The sequence below is a fragment of the Pristiophorus japonicus genome, chromosome 15, assembly GCF_044704955.1.
Source record: "Pristiophorus japonicus isolate sPriJap1 chromosome 15, sPriJap1.hap1, whole genome shotgun sequence".
Lineage (NCBI taxonomy): Eukaryota > Metazoa > Chordata > Chondrichthyes > Pristiophoridae > Pristiophorus > Pristiophorus japonicus.
In genome coordinates this window covers 139034188-139058496 of record NC_091991.1, presented here as the reverse complement: position 1 = coordinate 139058496, position 24309 = coordinate 139034188, and the positions used below count along the sequence as shown (strand labels likewise).

The 24309-nt window shown below is 43.8% G+C and overlaps 1 protein-coding gene across 10 annotated transcripts in view; it reads right to left on the bottom strand.

Annotated features, from left to right (window-relative positions):
* rhbdl1 (rhomboid, veinlet-like 1 (Drosophila)) overlaps positions 1–24309 on the bottom strand; it is a 452859-nt gene that overhangs the window by 388006 nt on the left and 40544 nt on the right. For 5 of the 10 annotated variants that reach the window (XM_070900991.1, XM_070900988.1, XM_070900995.1 and 2 more), the window contains exon 2: positions 4727–4900. The exons of 1 other annotated variant lie outside the window; for it this stretch is intronic. The gene's annotated coding sequence lies outside the window, so the exon portion shown is untranslated. Of the gene's footprint in view, positions 1–4726; positions 4901–8475; positions 8610–15780; positions 15888–19792; positions 19919–24309 lie in introns of those variants that run through there. 4 more of the 10 variants (XM_070900990.1, XM_070900989.1, XM_070900992.1 and 1 more) reach the window with 4 other exon arrangements.

The following is a 24309-nucleotide window of genomic DNA, read 5'->3' as shown; positions in this document are numbered from 1 at the left end:
ATCCTTTTGTGTTTCATGCACAAGAACCCCCAGGTCTCGCTGTACTGCGGCACTTTGCAATCTTTCTCCATTTAAATAATAACTTGCTCTTTGATTTTTTTCTGCCAAAGTGCATGGCATCACACTTTCCAACATTATACTCCATCTGCCAAATTTTTGCCCACTCACTTAGCCTATATGTCCTTTTTCAGATTTTGTGTGTCCTCCTCACACATTGCTTTTCCTCCCATCTTTGTATCGTCAGCAAACTTGGCTATGTTACACTCAGTCCCTTCTTCCAAGTCGTTAATATAGATTGTAAATCTACTCGGAACTCATAGATGGCAAGCGAGCCCCAGGTGGGCAGAGGAAATGTTTCAAGGACACCCTCAAAGCCTCCTTGATAAAATGCAACATCCCCATCGACACCTGGGAGTCCCTGGCCAAAGACCACCCCAAGTGGAGGAAGAGCATCCAGGAGGGCGCTGAGCACCTCGAGTCTCATCGCCGAGAGTATGCAGAAAGCAAGCACAGGCAGCGGAAGGAGCGTGTGGCAAAGCAGTCTTCCCACCCACTCTTTCCTTCAACGACTGTTTGTCCCACCTGTGACAGAGACTGTAATTCCCTTATTGGATTGTTCTGTCACCTAAGAACTCACTTTTACAGCTCTGAATCCGAGTGTAGCATTGTAGCACCCCCATAAATATGTGCATACCATAATATTTTGCCTTCCGACAAGTGTATACAATGCTATCCCATAAATGTGTGTGGAGCATTGTATCCTACCCAATGTATGTGAATTACTGCATCCAACCCAATATTTGTGATTACTGTACCCTCCCCAACTGTATCACACAATCTGGCATCATTATAGCACGATTAGTCAGTTATTTTTTTCTATCAGTTACAATTTTCAATTAACTGACTGAATTAATTGGCACAAGCCTAGTTATATGAAAATCTCATAGGAAAGCAGTTTTGCCAACATTAATGCAGCGTCACCTAGGACTTTATTATTTAATTTCCCCAGGTATTTAATGTGAATTCCTAATAAACTATTTGGCCTTTGTGAATCTCAGGGGTATAAAATTAGTGCAGTCATGTTAAATACATGTTAAACTTTTCACAATGTTATACAGGCTCACTTAACTGGCATAAGGTGTTCTCATAGTAAAGTGCTTTCCAAGACACTTTATCATATTTAGAAACCAAGAGGTTGTAAAATGATGAGCTCAGCAATTTTGAACATTTTTTGCTATCCAAACATCTGCATTTCTCTTTAGAAATTCATTAACTGTATATCAAGTTCTGACTCTGTAAAAGTAACTTTCTGGTACCTGCCACTTATGTATTATTTAGAGTAAGAATTGGGAAACGACAAGCTCATTAATTACAGCCAAGTTGTTCGAAGATATCATTTAGAGATGCACCTTGAAAAAGAGGTTATCAAGGCAGTTTTCTGGAAAAGCCTTATCTCACAAATGTGGTTGAATTTTTTGAAGAAATTGCAAAGTTGGTGGAGGTTGGAAGCCCAGTTGCAAGAGTGGTGGAAATTTTAACTCTCCGTTCCTAGCGGAAACTGAGCGTGTGGAGCAGTTAAAATGAATTGTGAAATACCGCTCCATTCCCACTCACATGCAATTTTAAAATGGCTGATTTTTCAGACGTTTGTGGTGCCCACCTGAGTCAGAAAGGAGCCTCATAAATCAGGGTCCTATTACATTCATAGGATCCTGGCGCAATCTCTGCTGGGCACCCACAGCTTCAGCTCTGCCAGATGAAAGCTGGTCAGCCAACCAAGCGACCTTTCCAGGCACATTTGTAGGGCCATGGGTGCAGGAGTACTCCCCCAGACCCAACAACAAAAGTATAACTCTCCCCTGCCCAGACTCATTCCTTCCCCCACCCAACACCGCCCCTCCCCCACCACCACCTTCACGAAGCACTGACTGCCCCGCAACTCCTGTCTCCCCTTCCATCCCCACATTTACCTTGGGCCTGGTGGGTGGCCTCTGTGCTACCTGACTTTCCACTGCTTCCCACAGTGACCGACCATTTTGGTTGGGGAGTTGGCCAGTGGCATGTTCATGACACCTGACCATAAAATAGGCTGGGCCTCCTGCTACTGCTCACAAACAGACCCAGCCATTCTCCTGCAGAGGAATTAAAATTTCCACCTGGATATCTAGACTTTGAAAAGACTTTGATAAATTGTTGCACAAAAGGCTGATATGCAAAGTTGAGCCTTGTGGGATTCTTGAGCAGATGTTGGGTTGGATAACAAACTGGTTGCATTTATGTAGACAGAAAATAGTTGTTAACGGTAGTGGTTCTGAGTGGGACCCACAGGGATCATGTTAAGACCATTGCTCTTCACCAACTTTAACAATCTGGATGAAGGGATCGAGACATTAATTGCAAGTTTACAGATTAAACACAGATACGTGCGGCTATAAGGACTTTGGATGAAAAAAATAAATTGGATCCAGATGCAATGTGGAATGGGCCATATCTGGCAAACGTCTTTCAACATAGATCGATGTAGAAGAATACACTTGGGTCGTGACAATTCCAAGCATGTACATACCATGCATGTTCAAGGCTGTTAAATAGAAGAAGAACCTGAGAGTTATAGTGCATAATACATTGAAAGTTCATGAGGCTACTGTGAAAGTAATTAGGATCTTAAAATGTTTTGCCAGGTTAATTTAATATAAAACAAGAAATACTATCCTTTCTCTGTCTAAGGCCTTGGTCAGACCACATCTAGAATACTATGTTCAGCTTTGAGTCCCTCGCTTGCTGGGTGATATTAAAACACTGGAAAAGGTTCAGAGGAAGGCCACCAAATTGTTATCGAGTTTAAAGGCCCACTGTTACCAGGATGGGCTAAGTGAGCTGGGGCTATTTATTTATTTTTTTAAAAAGTGTAGACTTCGAGGAGATTTGATTAAGTATTTAAAATAATGAAAGGAATAGACTCAGTTCAAGTGGTTCGGCTTTTCGAGCTGGATGTTAGGGAGGATCATGTATAAGTTTTGTAAGCAAAAAAAATAATCTGATGCTAGGAGGTATTTCTTTTCAGAGTAATCAACCTCTGGATTATGTTGGAAAATATACAGAAAAGATTTACAAGGATCTATCAGGAAAAATTGAGAAGGCTGGGGCTCTTATCCCTGGAAAAGAAAATACTAAGAGAAGACCCGATTGAGTTCTTTAAAATTATGAAGTGGTACAATAGAGTGGATGTGGAGAAATTGTCTCCACTTATGGGTGAGTCCAGAACAAGGCCACTAACAGATCAAACAAACAATTTTGGAGGAATTAAATTACAGAGTGTGGTGAGAATATGGAACTCTGGAGTGGTTGAAGCAGCTAGGACTGATGCATTTAAGAGGAGGCATGATGCATACATGATGGAGAAGGGAATAGAGATATGATGGCAGGGTGGGAAGAGATAATTAGGGTGGGAGTTGGCTCAATTGAAGTATAAACATCGGTATTGACTAGTTGGGCCGAATAGCCTGTTTTTGTGCTGTAGATTGTATGTAATGTAATTCTATGTAAAAATTGCCGGCATGTGCAATGAGTGTGAATTCACTGCAAGTATTCTATAGGGAGCTGGATGAGTTCCTGACAATGGTTAACATAGCTACATATAAAAAATTGCTGAGTCATCAAGGGTTGTATCACCCAGTCACAGTGGTTTCCTGGAGCTCACTTTATCACCTTCACAAAGGTTTCTCAGATTTTTTCCTTAAACTTCTGTTTTTCTCCCCCTTAAATTGAACCAAGGTTTTTTTTTCTCTCCCACATGGCTGCATGTGGGCAAGGGAAACTGGGGTTGATGATGACAGTATAGGACAGTTTCAATCGATGGTCTTTACACATCCTTCTTTCTCATAGATTCATATGTCTTGTCAAATTGCATAGGATGTTACAAATTTATTTTTATACTTGTTTAAAACTAAAAGTATGAAAAATAGATTTACAAAGTTTGCATTGTTGTAGATGTAGCATCTGCTGCAGTGCTGAGCAATGTGGTAGCTCTGCAGTCAAGTTTGTAGAGCAGGGTATTTCCAAGAACTAGGGATGGAGACTGCAAAATCCTTCCTAAAGTGACAAAGCTCTAAAAAGGTGTATACAGTTTGTTGCACTGGATTCTTCCCTCCTGCTCTTCCTGTAATAGAGATATGAAGGTATTGGCCCTAAATTTGCAGTCAGAGGCCTACCTCCGGAGTACACCTCCAACCTGCGAAATATTTCCGAACTTACCTCCTGGCTCCAAAGTTATGGAGATTTCGGGCCTGCAGGCGTATGCCTGCGTAAAGGCCCACAGATCCCAGGAAGTTCATAAGAGTCTCTGGGATTACATGGGCCTTGTCTTCCAATGAGAAAGGAGGATTCCATTTACCGACATAAAGCCTAATGTAATCCCGAAATAATTTAAATAATAGCAATAAAAATTAATGTTCTCATTTTCAAATTTAATCAAAAGCTCCTTCAATACAGGAAACACAATAAAAATTAAATTTTTTGAAAAATAATTTTAAACATTTTAATCCGGGCCAAAATTTGCATAAACTAATTTTAAGTGTTTGTGCATAAAATTTATATAAACCCTTACGCTGGTGAAAGCAGGCCCAACACCTGCTTGTCTGCTTTCACCAGGCATAAGAGTTTTGTGGGCATTTGCTGGGCAGCTCAGTGAATTTCTAGTCAGTTCAGTAGAACTGTCATAGCTTACCTTGAGAGATCACAAGTTCTGGGTTTTTACACATGTGCAGCGTATGTAGAAACCCGGAATTTGTGGAGGCTTTCAGAAGGCTTACGACGGCATACGCTGAACGTAGGTCATCATCAGGACCGCAAATTCCAGGCCATTGTTCCAAGCCACCAATATGGTCTGCAGATAAACTCGCTGTGTGACAAACAGGAAGGAACCATTGGTATAAATTGTGTATTATATTCATAGATTAATCCTAGAGACTTCTTCAGCATATTATTAAAATCTGGCACCTTATATTTCCAGTATAAATAAAAAATTGCATTTATATAGTGCCTTTCACCACCTCAGGACATCCCAAAGCACTTTACAGCTAATGGAAGTATATTTTGAAGTGTAGTCACTGTTCGTAACCTCGGTGTCATATTTGACCCAGAGATGATCTTCCGATCACATATTTGCGCCATTACTAAGACCGCCTATTTCCAGCTCCAGAAGATCACCCAATTCCGCCCCTGCCTCACCTCATTTGCTGCTGAAACCCTCATCAATGCCTTTGCTACCTCTAGACTAGACCTGGCCAGCCTAGTACACGTTCTACCCTCCGTAAACTTGAGGTTATACAAAACTCTGCTGCCCATCTCCTAACTCGCACCAAGTCCCGTTCACCCGTCACCATTGTACTCGCTGATCTTTATTGGCTCTCGGTTAAGCAATTGCTTGATTTAAAAATTCTCATCCTTGTTTTCAAATCCTTCCATGGCCTCGCCCTTCCCTATCTCTGCAATCACCTCCAGCCCCACAATCCTCCTATCTGCACTCCTCTAATTCTGGCCTATTAAGCATCCCCAATTTCAAATCACTCCACCATTGGTGGCCGTGTCTTCAGCTGCCAAGGCCCTAAGCTCTGGAATTCCCTCCCTAAACCTCTCCGCCTCTCTTTCCTTTTTTAAGATGCTCCATAAAACCTACCTCGTTGACCAAGCTTTTGGTCATCTGCACTAATATCTCATGTGGCTCAGTGTCAAATTTTGTTTTATAACGTTCCTGTGAAGCGCCTTGGGACATTTTACTATGTTAAAGGCGCTCTTTATATTATCTATATCATAATAGGCGTTCCCTCAAACGAGGATGACTTGCTTCCATGAGAGTTCATGGACGTTTCAATGAAGGACCCGATGTTCCAGTCCTGAACTCCAGTTGAGGGGGTGGAAGATGCATGTGTGTAAATTTTTTTAACGTGTGGTGACCGTTGCATACCAGCCACCACACGGGCTTGACAGAGCTAGGCCTTTATCCAGTGGCAAGGATTAACCAGGACGACTGGAGACCTGCTCTGCTGCACGGGCCTAGTGGCTCTTCTGGGCCCCGTACCCTCATTTGCCGCACTTCCGCCATTGTGTGCACAGCTAAACAAGATGTTCTGTCTTTCACATCTTGCAGGAAGATAACTGCCCAGATCTATAGCTGTTGACACTTCTTCACCAACTCTGCCCTGACATTTTATTTGCACAAGCATCAGCAGAGACACCCTACTTGCAATAAATTAATTATACAGTCAGGAGGGTTGTCACAGAGCATTAGTGAGAATGAAGGAATGGAACAGAAGGAGAGTGCATGTCCTCCATGGAGTGGGGGAGAAATACTCAGGTGTCTATGTATTCAGCTCTCAGGAGCCTAGTCATCAATATGTATACACACACACACACACACACACACGTTGTTATAATGTAGCAGACGTGGCAGCCAATTTGTACACAGCAATGTGATAATCACCAGATAATCTGTTTTAGTGATGTTGATTGAGGGAGAAATATTGGCCAGGATACCAGGGTTAACTCGATTGCGCTTCTTCAAAATAGTGTCATTGGTTCTTTTACATCCACCTGAGAGGGCAGACGGGGCCTCAGTTAAAGAGTCATCCGAAAAGTGGCACCTCCGGCAGTGCAGCACTCCCTCAGTACTGCACTGGAGTGTCAGCCTAGATTTTTGAGCTCAAGTCTCTGATATTCGTATGGATATTAGACATTTTATTATGACATCTTTATAATTTTTAATGTATTATTTAAAACTATATTGCTCTCAGCCAAATTATGTTGGTTAATATTCATAAGTATGGTGACCTTTATAAGGATTATTCCAGTAAAATGATTATCAAATTCTGTAGACTGTCTGAACATAAGAATTAGGAGCAGGAGTAGGCCATTTGGCCCCTTGAGCCTGCTCTGCCATTCAATGAGATCATGGCTGATCTTCTACCTCAACTCCACTTTTCTTTACTATCCCCATATATCTTGATATCCAAAAATCTATTGATCTGTGTCTTGTATAGAGTCAAAACTGAGCCTCCACAGCCCTATGGAGTAGAGAATTCCAGAGAGTCACCACCCTCTGAGTGAATAAGTTGCTCCTCATCTCAGTCTTAAATGATTGACCCTTTATTCTGAGACTGTGACCCCTGATTCTAGACTCCTCAGCCAGAGGAAACATCCTCCCTGCATCTAGGGCAAAAAACGTTAGTGGGAGTTGTGTATAGACCTCCAAACAGTAGTAGTGATGTTGGGGAGGGCATCAAACAGGAAATTAGGGGTGCATGCAATAAAGGTGCAGCAGTTATCATGGGTGACTTTAATATGCATATAGATTGGGCTAACGAAACTGGAAGCAATACGGTGGAGGAGAATTTCCTGGAGTGCAGAAGGGATGGTTTTCTAGACCAATATATCGAGGAACCAACTAGGGGGGAGGCCATCTTAGACTGGGTGTTGCGTAATGAGAGAGGATTAATTAGCAATCTCGTTGTGCGAGCCTCCTTGGGGAAGAGTGACCATAATATGGTGGAATTCTACATTAGGATGGAGAATGAAACAGTTAATTCAGAGACCATGGTCCAGAACTTAAAGAAGGGTAACTTTGAAGGTATGAGGCATGAATTGGCTAGGATAGATTGGCGAATGATGCTTAAGGGGTTGACAGTGGATGGGTAATGGCAGACATTTAGAGACTGCATGGATGAACTACAATTGTACATCCTCTGTTCAGTGATTGTTAGTGTTTGCAGCACCTCAATGCCGTAGAACACTGACAGCACAAATGTGAAAAGAAAGTTGGCCATGGTCCCTTTAAGGAAACCGGCTGATGATGCATCATCAAATGACATCACCAGACCCGCTTCCTCTAATCGGCCGGTAAACGCGCTGGGTGGGCTTAACAAGCCCAATCATGGTAGATTCATTTCAGAGGCTGGGATGGAGCTAGCAGCGGGGTTGGGACACGTCACCTGCCACAGATCTGCTGAGATTCGTAAAATCCAGTCCTTAGTGTGTGATTCCCAGTAGCTGGATTAGAAAATGAAATCTGAATATCAAAGGGATCGGCAGAATTATCACTATGGCTGAAACAGGTGCATTTTAATGTTAGATATTTGGATTACTGTCAACTTAATCACAGCTTCTTGATTGTTTGAACCACACTTTCCATTATCGGGTATTCAACATGTAAAATACAGTATAAACATGACACTACATCGGTGCTGTTTGTTTTTGAGAGAGAAATTATATTGTTTCTTTTCTTGTTCCCTTAAGCCTCCAGCACCAGATGGATTTCAGGCTATGTCATTTTAGTTAAAAAATGCTACTATTGAGCTAAACTTAGCTCTTAAGGCCTAAATTCACAGAACAGCATAATTTACAGATATACTTTTGGTTCCCAATGGGGTGTCGGAACCAGCAATCTACAGACATAGAAAGAAAATTTGACATTCTAGTCACCGTGCATATTTTTTGCTGCTGCAATAATCTTCTTCCTTTGATCTCAGCAGGGGTTCCTGCCAGATTATGTTGGTGGATGGGACTGGAGCGTAGTCAGTTTTGACTTGGATGATGTGAAATCTATATGGGTAGAGCTGCAGAACACCAAAGGGCATAAAACATTAGTGGGAGTTGTGTATAGACCACCAAACAGTAGTAGTGATGTTAGGGAGGGCATCAAAAGGAAATTAGGGGTGCATGCAATAAAGGTGCAGCAGTTATCATGGGTGGCTTTAATATGCATATAGATTGGGCTAACCAAACTGGAAGCAATATGGTGGAGGAGGATTTCCTGGAGTGCATAAGGGATGGTTTTCTAGACCAATATGTCGAGGAACCAACTAGGGGGGAGGCCATCTTAGACTGGGTGTTGTGTAATGAGAGAGGATTAATTAGCAATCTTGTTGTGCGAGGCCCCTTGGGGAAGAGTGACCATAATATGGTGGAATTCTGCATTAGGATGGAGAATGAAACAGTTAATTCAGAGACCATGGTCCAGAACTTAAAGAAGGGTAACTTTGAAGCTATGAGGTGTGAATTGGCTAGGATAGATTGACAAATGATAATTAATGGGTTGACAGTGGATGGGCAATGGCAGATATTTAGAGACCGCATGGATGAACTACAACAATTGTACATCCTTGTCTGGCGTAAAAATAAAAAAGGGAAAGTGGCTCAACCGTGGCTATCAAGGGAAATCAGGGATAGTATTAAAGCCAAGGAAGTGGCATACAAATTGGCCAGAAATAGCAGCGAACCCGGGGACTGGGAGAAATTTAGAACTCAGCAAAGGAGGACAAAGTACAGTACGAGAGGAAGCTTGCAGGGAACATTAAGACGGACTGCAAAAGCTTCTATAGATATGTAAAGAGAAAAAGGTTAGTAAAGACAAACGTAGGTCCCCTGCAGTCAGAATCAGGGGCAGTCATAACGGGGAACAAAGAAATGGCAGACCAATTGAACAAGTACTTTGGTTCGGTATTCACTAAGGAGGACACAAACAACCTTCTGGATATAAAAGGGGTCAGAGGGTCTAGTAAGAAGGAAGAACTGAGGGAAATCCTTATTAGTCGGGAAATTGTGTTGGGGAAATTGATGGGATTGAAGGCCGATAAATCCCCAGGGCCTGATGGACTGGCATCCCAGAGTACTTAAGGAAGTGGCCTTGGAAATAACGGATGCATTGACAGTCATTTTCCAACATTCCATTGACTCTGGATCAGTTCCTATTGAGTGGAGGGTAGCCAATGTAACCCCACTTTTTAAAAAAAGGAGGGAGAGAGAAAACAGGGAATTATAGACCAGTCAGCCTGACATCGGTAGTGGGTAAAATGATGGAATCAATTATTAAGGATGCCATAGCAGCGCATTTGGAAAGAGGTGACATGATAGGTCCAAGTCAGCATGGATTTGTGAAAGGGAAATCATGCTTGACAAATCTTCTGGAATTTTTTGAGGATGTTTCCAGTAGAGTGGACAAGGGGGAACCAGTTGATGTGGTGTATTTGGACTTTCAGAAGGCTTTCGACAAGGTCCCACACAAGAGATTAATGTGCAAAGTTAAAGCACATGGGATTGGGGGTAGTGTGCTGACGTGGATTGAGAACTGGTTGGCAGACAGGAAGCAAAGAGTAGGAGTGAATGGGTACTTTTCAGAATGGCAGGCAGTGACTAGTGGAGTACCGCAAGGTTCTGTGCTTGGGCCCCAGCTGTTTACATTGTACATTAATGATTTAGACGAGGGGATTAAATGTAGTATCTCCAAATTTGTGGATGACACTAAGTTGGGTGGCAGTGTGAGCTGCGGGGAGGATGCTATGAGACTGCAGAGTGACTTGGATAGGTTAGGTGAGCGGGCAAATGCATGGCAGATGAAGTATAATGTGGATAAATGTGAGGTTATCCACTTTGGTGGTAAAAACAGAGAGACAGACTATTATCTGAATGGTGACAGATTAGGAAAAGGGGAGGTGCAACGAGACCTGGGTGTCATGGTACATCAGTCATTGAAGATTGGCATGCAGGTACAGCAGGCGGTTAAGAAAGCAAATGGCATGTTGGCCTTCATAGCGTGGGGATTTGAATACAGGGGCAGGGAGGTGTTACTATAGTTGTACAGGGCCTTGGTGAGGCCACACCTGGGGTATTGTGTACAGTTTTGGTCTCCTAACTTGAGGAAGGACATTCTTGCGATTGAGGGAGTGCAGCAAAGGTTCACAAGACTGATTCCCGGGATGGTGGGACTGACATATCAAGAAAGACTGGATCAACTGGGCTTGTATTCACTGGAGTTCAGTAGAATGAGAGGGGATCTCATAGAAATGTTTAAAATTCTGACGGGTTTAGACAGGTTAGATGCAGGAAGAATGTTCCCAATGTTGGGGAAGTCCAGAACCAGGGGTCACAGTCAAAGGATAAGTGGTAAGCCATTTAGGACCGAGATGAGGAGAAACTTCTTCACCCAGAGAGTGGTGAACCTATGGAATTCTCTACCACAGAAAGTTGTTGAGGCCAATTCACGAAATATATTCAAAAAGGAGTTAGATGTAGTCCTTACTACTAGGGGGAATCAAGGGGTATGGCGAGAAAACAGGAATGGGGTACTGAAGTTGCATGTTCAGCCATGAGCTCATTGAATGGCGGTGCAGGCTCGAAGGGCCGAAAGGCCTACTCCTGCACCTATTTTCTATGTTTCTACCCTGTCAAGCTCGGTAAAAATGTTGCATGTTTGAATGAGATCACCTCTCATCCTTCTAAACTCTGGAGAATATAAGTCTAGTCTACTCAACATGGCCTTCTTTTCACTCCGTATATAAAAGATGAGGGTCTTTTATGTGGGTAGAAGTCCCATTGTTTCTGTGCTTCAGGCCATTGCTGTGGCCTGTCTTCCCTCTTGCCACCCATTTTAAATTGTATTGATAATGAGAATGCTCAATATCCCTTAGTATTTTTCAATTTTATTTATTCTTAAGTGGGAAGAAAAAACTGCTTATGATACCCAGATGGTGCTAGCTAGCTGACATATTGGTTTAGCAGGTCATTAACTTCAACATTTCTCTTCAGAAATCCATCCGCTAAACAGCAAGGTTTTGGCTCCCTGAAAATGGCTTTCTAGTTCCTGCAACATTTTTTTTTATTTGTTTATGGGATGTGTGCATCGCTGGCAAGGCCAGCATTTATTGCCCATTTCTAATTGCCCTCGAGAAGATGGTAGCGAGCCACCTTCTTGAACCACTGCAGTCCATGAGATGAAGGTACTCCCAGTGTTAGGGAGGGAGTTCCAGGATTTTGACCAAGCAACGATGCAGGAATGCCGATATACTTCCAAGTCATGATGGTGTGTGACTTGGAAGGAAATGTGGTGGTGGGGATCCCATGTTGCCCTTGTCCTTCTCGGTGGTAGTGGTTGCAGGTTTGATGGGTGCTGTTGAAGAAGCCTTGTTGAGTTGCTGCAGTGCATCTTGTAGATGGTACACACTGCATCGGTGATGGAGGGAGTGAATGTTTAAGGTGGTGGATGGGGTGCCAATCAAGCGGGCTGCTTTGTCCTGGATGGTGTTGAGCTTCTTGAGTGTGTTGGAGCTGCACTCATCCAGGCAAGTGGAGAGTATTCCATCACACTCCTGACTTGTGTCTTGTAGATGGTGGAAAGGCTTTGGGGAGTCAGGAGGTGAGACACTCGCCACAGAATACCCAGCCTCTGACCTGCTCTTGTAGCCACAGTATTTATGTGGCTGGTCCAGTTAAGCTTGTGGTCAATGGTGACCCCCAGGTTGTTGATGGTGGGGGATACGGCAATAGTAATGCCGTTGAATGTCAAGGGGCGTTGGTTAGACGCTCGCTTGTTGGAGATAGTCATTGCTTGGCACTTGTGTGGCGCGAATGTTACTTGCCACTTATCAGCCCAAGACTGAATATCGTCCAGGTCTAGCTGCATTCGGGCATGGACTGCTGCCATATCTGAGGAGTTGTGAAAGTCACTGAACACTGTGCAGTCATCACCGAACATCTCCACTTGTGACCTTATGATGGACCTTATGATGATTGACCTCCAACTACCTGTGTGTTAGGTATCACTCCAGCCAGTGGAGAGTTTTCCCCGATTCCCATTGGCTTCAGTTTTACTAGGGCTGCTTGATGCCCTATGATCAAATGCTGCCTTGATGTCAAGGGCAGTCACTCTCACCTCATCTCTGGAATTCAGCTCTTTTTTTCCCCATGTTTGGACCAAGGCTGTAATGAGGTCTGGAGCTGACTGGTCCTGGCGCAACCCAAACTGGGCATCAATGAGCAGGTAATTGGTGAGTAAGCACCGCTTGATAGCACTGTTAACGACACCTTCCATCACTTTGCTGATGATTGAGAGTAGACTGATGGGGCGGTAATTGGCGGATTTGGATGTCTTGATGTCAAGGGCAGTCACTCTCACCTCACCTCTGGAATTCAGCTCTTTTGACCATGTTTGGACCAAGGCTGTAATGAGGTATGAAGTCAAGTGGTCCTGGCGGATCCCAAACTGGCCATTGTTGAGCAGCTAACTGGTGAGTAAGTGCCACTTGATAGCACCGTTGACGACACCTTCCATCACTTTGCTGATGATTGAGAGTAAACTGATAGGGCGGTAATTGGCCGGATTGGATTTGTCATGCTTTTTCTGGAAAGGACATACCTGGGCAGTTTTTCACATTGTCAGATACATGCCAGTGTTGTAGCTGGAACGGCTTGGCTAGAAGCGGGGCTAGTTCTGGAACATGAGTCTTCAGCACAACAACCAGGATGTTGTCAGGACCTATTGCTGTATCCGGTTTCTTAATATCAATTGGAGTGAATCGAATTGGCTGAAAACTGGCTTCTGTAATGATGGGAACCTCAGGAGGAGTCCGATATGGATCATCCACTCAGCACTTCTGGCTGGAGATGGTTATAAATGTTTCAGCCTTGTCATTTGCATTTGTGCTGAACTCCACCATCATTGAGGATGGGGATATTCATGGAGCCTCCTCCTCCAGTTTATTATTTAATGGTCCACCACCATTCACGACTGGATGTGGCAGGACTACAGAGCTTTAATCTGATCGCTTAGCCTTGTCCATAGATTGCTGGTTCCGCTTTTTAGCATGCATGTAGTCCTGTCTTGCAGCTTTCCAGGTCAACACCTAATTTTTAGATACACCCGGTGCAGCTCCTGGCATGCTCTGCTACACTCTTCATTGAACCAGGGTTGGTCCCTTTTGTGTGATGGTAATGGTATAGTGAGGGATATGCCGGGCCATGAGGTTACAGATTGTGGTGTAATACAATTCTGTTGCTGATGGTCCACGGTGCCTCATGGATGCCCAGTTTTGAGCTGCTGGATCTGTTCTGAATCTATCCCATTTAGCACGGTGGCAGTGCCACACAACATGATGGATGGTGTCCTCAGTGGTGAAGACGGTACTTCCGTCTCCATAATGACTGTGCGATGATTCCTACTACCAATGGTGTCATGAACAGATGCATCTGCAACAGGTAAATGGGTGAAGACGAGGTCAAGTAGGTTCTCCCTTGTGTTGGCTCTCTCACCACCTGCTGCAGGCCCAGTCTGGCAGCTATGTCCTTCAGGACTCGGCCAGTTCAGTCAGTAGTGGTGCCACTGAGCTACTCGATGATGGACATTGAACCCACCCACTCGGAGTACATTCTGTGCCTTTGCTACTCTCAGTGCTTCTTCCAAGCGGTGTTCAACATGGAGGAGTATTGATTCATCAGCTGAGGGAGGGCAGTAGATGGTAATCTGCAGGTTTCCTTGCCTATGCTTGACCTGAAGCCATGAGACTTCATGATGTCCAGAGTCAATGTTGAGGACTCCCAAGGCCACTCCCTCCCTCCCGTATATCACTGTGCCGCCACCCCTGCCAGTGGGACAGGACATATCCAGGGATAGTGATGGAGGAGTCTGGGACATTGGCTGAAAGGTATGATTCTGAGAGTATGACTATGTCAGGCTGTTGCTCTCCTAATTTTGGCACAAGTCCCCAGATGTTGGTGAGAAGGACTTTGCAGTGTCGACTAGGCTGGGTGTGTTGTCATGTCCGTAGCCGGTGCCGAGGTCGATGCCGGGTGGTCAGTCCAGTTTTATTCTTATTGTTTTTCGTAGCAGTTGTGTACAACTGAGTTGCTAGGCCATTTCAGAGAGAAGTTAAGAGTCAACCGCACTGCTGTGGGTCTGGAGTCACATATAGGCCAGACCGGGTAAGAATGTCAGATTTCCTTCCCTAAAGGACATTAGTGAACCAAATTGGTCTTTAAATGACAATCCGGTAGTTTCATGGTCACCATTACTGATACTAGTTTTTTTATTCCAGACTTATTCAATTAACTGAATTTAAATCCCCAGCTGCTGTGGTGTGAACTCATGTCTGTGGATCATTAGTCCAGGCCTCTGGATTACTAGTCCAGTGACGTTACCACTATGTTAGCATTCCCGGCAATTTCTTCAATTTGGTGGTGGTGGAGTCACACGTTCATCAAAGTTCAGGATAAATAGTCACAGGAAGCTACGTAAAGGTCTGCGCAACGTCCTCAAAATACTATAACACTACACATTCCATAGTACAACTCCCACCTACCTGGTAAAATGGAAAAGCGAGCATTCAATAATATTTTATGACCAGAATCTGAGTATTGTGTACACAGATTTGTATACTTTGTTTATCAGCTGCAAGGGATATCCAAACCCAATCTTTTCAAATAAATTAAACACTTAAGAGACTTCATAATTACATAGACTCAATGGCTATATTGCATCGTATTGAGAAAGCGGAAAAAAATCCTCTATTGAATAAATAAAACTAAATTTACCAGATTGTAGAAAATGAGAAATATTGTTTTCTATTTCAGAAGCCTAATTTTTTCTTACCCATAAATTCTAATGAAAGTCAGTTTATTAAGAGTACACAATAAAATTGTCTTTCAAATTAAAGCATAAGCAAAATACCACTCTGGTGGCAGCTCTAGTTAATCTATTTAGGTGAACATACTTAGTTAAGGAATACATTTCCTTCAAAAATCATTATTGCATCTGCAGCTATAATTGTTCACTTTCAGCGCTTCAGTTTTTAGACCAGCCGCTCTCTTCTGATAGCAGTAAAATTGAATTGTTTGGATGCTCTGACCTGTATTGACCAACCGTCGTGGGTGTAATATAGCCGATGAAATACAAGCACAAGGAAATGAAGCATTCTGAAAAACATATCAGCGCCTAGAGTAGAAACTCCCCAGGCTCACCCAGTAAATAGCAGCATTTATTTCTGCCTTTTGAAGATAAGCTCCAGTCAGAGGCCTTCCTCTCCATCTTCAATCCCAATCAAATGGCAAAAATGTATAGAAGCTGGCTGAGAAAGCAATTCAAATCAAACAGGATTATTTTTTCTATTTGTTTAAATTCACCAATTCAGTTACAATTAGCCATTGGGAGAGTTTGCTCTGAGCAAATCTTCGTGGGTAGTCAGTGGGCAAATCAATCTGTTTTCATCCATCTAGCTTTATTAGTTTAGCCAGGGGGCTTATGAAGCCTGAATGAGTCTTTCATATGCATTTTCAGAAACAACCTGACTGGTAGGCAAGAGAGAATATTAGAGCCCATTGTACCTCCCCACACCGGACAAAAATGGGGTGTGTGGGAGGGGGGGTTTAAAATAGTGGCAGCATCTTGCCCTCCGGCTTAGCACCACTCACACTGGCCAGTATATTAACGCCCGGGATTTGGGATGCGTGTGAGGCCCTCACCAGCCCACTAGATTCAGAAGTCCATGTCTGATGATGGAATTTAAACCCTATGGCATTTTAAAATGCAGTTGCCCGGTGCCCGTCACACCAGCAACTCCAGGCACCAAGAAGCAACAGACCCAGAAAATGGTAAGCAAATTTTTTTTGTTAATAAAAAAGGTTTCCTAGTGGATCAGGAGGGCCACCCCTGCCCCAGGATTCCCTCACCTGTATGATTATCTCCGGAACCACCCCTCCCCACTAGACTTACCTTTGCCTGGGACCGTTTCCACATGCCCTGGTGGCAACCTCCTGTTGCACTCGCCCGCACCATGTGATTAATGTCAGGTTTAGGTGGGAGTTAGATTTAACTTATTTAAATAAGGCCTGGGAGTTAAAGTGGCCCAGGCCCTACGGCGGCGAGCCTGAACAAGCCTGATGCCTTCTCTACACTTGGCTTCACCCTTAGCTAAAAAATGGGGACGTTGTTTTTCTTTTCCCCTCCTTGTTCTTCTGCCTAAAAATGATACATTTCTATTTAATCATTTTATTTGGAACATAGAGTGATAGCTAGATTATTTTCATAATCATATGGATACTGACTGATTTGTGATGTAGAAGGTTTTATCTTTTAAATTACACTGCTGTGTAGCGGTTAGGAGTGCTGGAGGGTAAGCTGCTATGAATTTATTGATTTAAAGGGACATTTGCCATCTAACTGAAGTTTGTCAGGTTTACTTATTGGAAGGTATAGTGGAATTTACTTTCAACTATCAATGGTTGTAGTGATCAATCGGACTTAAGGAACAAATCTATAGCTATTTCCCATTTATACTAATGTTTCTGCACTTAGTTATAATGATCAATGGGTGTTGTAGGGATTGGTTTTGAACTGATTTTTCTTTGATATTTCACAGCTAGGAAGGAATTTCACAGCTCATGGGAATGCCTATTAAAGGCAACTTGAACTGGTTGACCCGCCTTGGATATAAAAGCAGCCTCAGCTTTATTTTTTCCTTCTGATCACAAGCCTTTGCCTCTGCTGGATGACATCCCATCACCAACTTGAATGACACTTGCTGAATTAGCATGCTCGTAAACCTTGTACATGCTGAGATTCGTGGCAATCTCATGGGCCCTGATATTATCAGTGAAATAAAATCAGAAAATCATAGCGACAAAAGATGGGACTGGAAGAAACACTTATTATACCTACATGGCAACTCCTTACAACATCTTGGAAACAGGGAAAGAGCTGTCTCACAAACATGAGAATTCACATGTAAGGATTAATTGAATGTAATCATAGTCTAAAAATACCATGTACCTTTGGGGGGGTGGAAGTGCAGTGAGCAGAATTTCTACCTGCTGGTTAGCTATGCCACTGACCTCATTGCACATCCTTGAGACAGGGTCATTTAAATTATATGGGCTGTAGCAGCACAACAAAGGTTCCCACCCAAAGAGGAAGCGACCGAGCCGCTACAACGGGCTGATAGAGGAGCGACCGCCCGCCGGGGAGCAGCAAGGGTGGGGGTGGAGAGAGACACACCGCAACACTCTTCGAACTCAGGGGAAAGGGCCAAAAAGTAGCCGAGAAACATCCAGCACCACTTACTACACACCAGCACTGCCTGTCCGAGGAGGGGATGCCGCTGCTCCATCGCAAGCCGTTCGTAAGACAAAAAGCCCCGGTCGACCTGAAGCCGGACGAAGAAGTTTTCTACTGTTGAATGACCAACGAGATTTTCAGGAACTACGATGACTTTTTTGAAAGAACCATACTTTGCAACAGTCTCGTGTGGAGCTGTGCTATTACAGGCAAACCAGGGCTGACTTACCAGGAAGCACTTGAGTCAAAAAGCAAGGCCGGACAGAATCTACAAAATTTCCCACCCAACTGAGCAGGCAGAAATTGAGCGCCCAAGTTTCCGCCCTCTGTAAAAAAAAGGGTGCACCTCCATAAGGTGCGCCGACTTTCTGGAATAAAAAGGTGCCGAAAACTTATCTTGTGATTCTCCGAGCTCCTCAAGACGTGGCGCAGCACAAGGGGTCAGGGGTGGAGCCAGGTCCCGGCGCTGAAAACAGTGCCGGGACCTCTGCACATGCACGCTAGAGTGTGCGTGCATGTGCAGTAGCTCCTCGCAGCCCGAATCTCTGCGATGCTGCGTGGGAGGGGCCCGAAGCACGCCGCCCCTAGCCCTAGCCAAATGGGCTCCCCGGGCATTGAAGATGTGCTGAGTTATCGGGACTCGGGCTTCCCTCCCATTCAGCTCCCCTCCACCTCCACCCGTTCAGCTCTCCCCTCCCTCCAGCCTCCCCCCCTCCCTCCCATTCAGCCTCCCCCCCCATTCCCTCCCATTCAGCCTCCCCCCGCCCCTCCCATTCAGCCTCCCCCCCTCCCTCCCGTTCAGCTCCCACCGCCTCCCTCCCCCCTCTCTCCCTTCCCCCTCCCCTCGCTGTCAGAAACACAGAGACACTGACTGAGACAGAGAGAGAGACACAGAGGGGGCCCGTCCCAGCACGCTGTTGGAGGGTTCCCGGTGCTGCAATAGGTGAGTAGAAACGTAATTTTTTATTTATTGATTGATTTTTTTTATTATTTACTATTTTGTAATTTTTTTTGATTTTATTGGTTGATTTATTTATCATTTATTATTGATGATGGCTCTTTATTTGTAAAAGTGAAGTGTTTACTGTTTGTAAACTTCCCTCCCCACCCCCATCTCTCGTTCCCTACGCCTGATTTATTAGTGTAGGCAAGGTTTTTCTGAGCGTACAAAAATCTACACTTACTCCATTCCAAGTTCATTTGGAGTAAGTTTTCGCTGCCTAAACTTGCAAAACAGGCGTAAGTGGCTGTAACGCCCCTTTTGAAAAAAAACTCTTCTAAAACAAAACTATTCTAACTCACTAGAGTTGGAGCAAACTAAATGCCGAGAATTGCAATTTTTAAGATACTCCATTCTAAGCTAGTTGCTCCAAAAAAAAGGAGCAACTCGACCGAAACTTGAGCCCTGTAGGTGCATCCTGCTGCTTCAAAAAGGGACACAAATGAGGCCTGAACTAGGGATAAGATATGTAAAAAATTCTCCTTGTGGAGCACAGGAGCAGCCTTGTAAAAATCATCAATCCTTCTTTGTTAGCGTGGGAATATCCTCAGATATGCACCCAAAGTTGTTCTTTCTGTTCACACTTGTTTCAGCTACCTGGCTCTGATATTTATAGTATTCACACCTCTTCTGGAAGAGTTTTTAATAAAAAGGTGGTGGTGACATCTGGAAGAGATGTCATCTACTGGGGGGGGGGGAGGGATACTCTGGAGAGATTAGTATGATGGATATAGTTAAACAAGATCTTAATGTCACACTGTTTTTGTCTACAGTGTTGGTACAAAGAGCTATGTGGGAACTCCTGGAGTTAAGTACAGTGCAGGACAGGGTGGAGGTTGAAATGGAAGTGGAGTCCTTTGTCCACCTTTATCTGACTCTTTGCTGGCCAAGTAGTATGTTATTTCAATGTGTTCACATACCTCCTGACCTCCCTTCCTGGCTTGGTGCTGTTTTCCTCACACCTATCTGTGAACGGCTTTGGGATGTTCTTCATGTTAAGGCACTATATAAATGCAACGTGTTGTTACTGTTATTGTTACAAATTAATCAATCATCAGGCTACCATGTTTTCTGTAACATGTAATTGCTGCATTTACATATTTTTGCTAGCCACAGTATTACCTAAATTTTCTATTAAAATACAATAAACCACCACAACTCACATTTATCCAAGGTCTTTAATGCATTAAAATATCCTTTGAAGCTTCACGGGGTAAATTCAAACACCAAATAAGGGTTGGGAGAAGAGTTAGAGAAGGTAGCTGAAGATGTGGTTGAAGTAGATTTTGAGGATTTCTAAAGATAGAGATATAGCAAGGGGCAATGGTTTAGAAAGAGAATTCCAGAATCTAAGGACATGTTAACTGAAAGCTCTGTCGTCAATAATAGCAAAAGAATAGACAGAGTCAGAGTGTGATAAAAAGAAAGACTTGCATTTATAATAGAGTGCCTTTCATGACCACCAGATGCCCCAAAGTGCTTTACAGCCAATGAAGTAAGTTTTGAAGTGTAGTCACTGTTGTAATGTAGGAATTGTGGCAGCCAATTTGCGCACAGCAAGCTCTCACAAACAGCAATGTGATAATGACCAGATAATGTTTTTGTTATGTTGACTGAGGGATAAATATTGGCCAGAACACCAGGGATAAGTCCACTGCTCTTCTTTGAAATAGTGTCATGGGATCTTTTACTTCCACCTGAGAGAGTTTAACATCTCATCTGAAAGAAGGCAGCAATGCACTGGAGTGTCAACCTAGATTTTTGTGCTCAAGTCTCTGGAATGGGACTTGAACCCACAACCTTCTGACCCAGAGGCAAGAGCGCTACCAACTGAGCCACAGCTGACACTTGATTTGAGACATAGGGCTAGAGGAGGTTGAAGTGGTAGGTAAGCACAAGGCAATGAAGGAGAATTATAAAGAATTTTGAAATTAAAAAACTGGGGTGGAGTCAGTGAAGATCATGTGATATGTGAACAGTACTTAGTACAAGATGGGGTGCAAGCAGTAGAGTTCTACATAAGTTGGAGTTTCTGTACATGGAGCTCAGAAAGTTGGAGAGTATTACAGAAGTTGAAACTGAAAGAGAAGATGTAGATTTCATGGCATACATATGGAAGCTGACCCCATGCTTAAAAATAAAGTTGGCAAGAGGCAATCTGTATATAAGGAATGGGGGTGACGAAGAATGTAGACGTGTGACATACTAATGATGACCAGGTGGGTACAGGAAGAAGTCATTGCAGGGCATGTGCTTGTTATATGGGGATGACCAAGGAGAGAAGAAGCAAGAGGAGGATGGAATGGTTGATCGTACTGAAAATCGTGGGAAGATTGTGGAGGATGAGCATTGTAGTTGGAAGCGCAGAGACAATTTTTCATTGGCACTGCGAAAAGGGTGAAAAACCGTGACATTAAAATGTACATTAATTAATTGTTTTACATTTTCCCTTAAGATTCCTAGCAATAGTGTACTGTCCATGCATTTGAGCTAACTGGGAATCTTGGAGAGGGAATAGGGGTATAGCTAATCCCTGGTGTTCTCAAAAGGCCTAAGGAACAAATTAACTCTAAAATGACATAGCTATTATGCATGCCGAATATATTCCTTCACATTGTTTCATGAAAAATAACTTAGATTTTTATTGTATATTAATATTAGATGCTATTTATATTAATTGAATATGTTATGAATACATTCAAAACTAACATAGTAAATCAAATAATCAACAGAGAAATATTTTTTTTTAAACTGTGGGACACTATAAGCTACAGATCCTGTAATAGAAATGTTCCAAGTTATTAAAAAAAAAAATTTGTTCCTGGGATATTGCCGTTACTGGCAAGGCCAGCATTTATTGTCCATCTCTAATTGCCCTCAAGAAGGTGGTGTTGAGCCACCTTCTTGAACCGCTGCAGTCCATGCTGTTAGGGAGGGAGGGAGTTCCAGGATTTTGACCCAGCGACTATGAAGGAACAGCAATATATTTCCAAGTCAGAATAGTGTGTGACTTGGAGGTGATGGTGTTCCCATGCACCTGTTGCCCTTGTCCTTCTAGGTGTAGAGGTCGTGGATTTGGGAGGTGCTGTCGAAAAAGTCTTGGCGAGTTGCTACAGTGCATCTGGTACACACTGCAGCCATGGTGCGCCAGTGGCGGAGGGAGTGAATGTTTAAGATGGTGGATGGGGTACCAATTAAGCGATCTCCTTTGTTCTGGATGGTGTCAAGCTTCTTGAGTGTTGTTGGAGCTGCACTCATCCATGCAGACTGCTAAGTCCTTTAGCATACCCTAAGAAAAGAGTTCTAATCAGAGCACTGTCAGATGAGTCCCAGTCTCCGTTCGCAATGGAATTTAATTTCTCTATGATACGTTTTTTTAGTTTCATAATGGAATGTCACTGTGTGGATCACCCTGAGGGGGGAGGGGAGGGGAGGGGAGGGGAGGGGAGGAGGAAGAGGAAGACGACAGTGGCCAGAGAAGCACATCTCCTGTCAAGCAGTCTAAGAAATAGCATTGAAAGCAGGTCTGTGGTTCTGACTGCACTACCCTTCTGGCTGAATGAGGAAGTGCAAGTAAATTAAAAAGCAGATATAGGGATGAGGGGAGGAGGAAGGAAAAGGACTATTACTTTCTTTTAGGTGTGGTAATCATTCTTCAACTAAAGACAAATTCACTCTGCTTACAAGGGCAAAGCAACTAATCCAACCAGAAAAATCACTAGAATTATAAAGGCAATTGGACACAACCATGTGACCTTCCTTGCATTATACAGGAGCACCCTCAGGTGGTCATCTTCAGTTCTTTTTTTGTCTTGTTGATTTTCTCCCAGTCTATTCTGTTCTAAACGTATTGACTGCGTGTGGGGTTTTAATTACATGGCATCATTTTGTTTTCTGGTATCTCATCCAAGTGGCTATTATTTATGAGAGTTTTAACACTTTTGCAGGCTATCCAACTGCATCAGTGGAAGCCCAATCCTAACCTCACCTAGTGTCTATGGGCTCAAGATTCGGCCTGAGTTGCTCCTATTTTTTTGGAGCAACTAGTTTAGTATGGAGTATCTTAGAAATCGCAATTCTCGGCATTTAGTTTGCTCCAGTTCTACTTAGTTGGAATAGTTTGGTTTTAGTACCGTTTTTTTTCCCCAAAAGGGGGCGTTACCAGCCACTTACGCCTGTTTTGCAAGTTTAGGCAGCGAAAAGTTACTCCAAACTAACTTAGAATGGACTAAGTGTCGATTTTTGTACGCTCAGAAAAACCTTGCTTACACTTTATAAATTAGGCGCAGGTAGTGAGAGAATGGGGGGGGGGGGGTGGGGGAAGAGAAGTTAGAGGGAAGTTAGGGGATTTTACAAAGCATTAAACACTTCACTTTTACCATAGCCATCATCAATAATAAATGATAAATAAATCAATAAATCAATCAAAAAAAAAAATCAATCAATAAATAAAAAATTAAAAGTTTCTACTCACCTATTGCAGCACCGGGAGCCCTCCAACAGCCTGCTGAAGAGCTGCTCGGGTGGGGCCCTTCCCCAGGAGATGCCAGTTGGGCGGGCCCCGCCGCCGCCGAGGACTTCGGGTGGGGTCCATCCCCAGGAGATGCCAGTCAGACGGGCCTCGCCGCTGACGAGGACCGGGCGGGACCCGCCCCCAGCGAGATGCCGGGCGGGTGGGCCCCGCCACCAACGAGGACTTCGGGTGGGCGGGGCTTGCCCGCAGCGGAAGAGGTAAGGGCAGTCAGGCCACTCGGCCTGGGATAGAGGTGATGTCCCTTCGGCCAGGGATAGGGTCGTCGCCCGGAGATAGGACGCGCTGGGAGGGCCAGGAGCTGCTGTGCACACACACAGCTGCCGGCACTCTTTTTGGCGCAGGGCTGTAGCTCCGCCCCCAGCAGCTCCTGCTGCGCCACGCCAAGCTGGAAACGGCCCGACATATATCCGAGAATCGCGAGGTAAGTAGTCGGCGCAATTTCTGTTCCACAAATTAGGCGGGTCTCTCCGATATGCGCCGTTCTAGCGGGTGTCCGAAACTTGAGCCCTACATGTGCACATTTTCCATCTGGATTGAACGTACGGAGCAGGAGCTCGACTTTTTCTTTCTCTCTAACCAAAGGGCACTGAGGCCAATAGTAGCCACTCCTTCCTGGCCAGAATCATCTAACTCAACACATACTTAGATTTGACGTTTGTTCTTTTTAGCAGTAAGAGGAACCGCAAGCATAATGTGTTGAAACTCATTCTCTTATAATAAAGGGGACCTCAAATTATCAAAAAGAAATCTCTTTAGCCCTGGCTTTCTTTCCTCCAAAATTTTCTATGTAACTGTATTCTTGGTAACAACTTTTTTAATATATATATATATATATATATATAAATAGGAATCATAGTCTCTTAAGAAAGGCCTCCCCTTCATAGAGAAATATTTCTTGTGGCA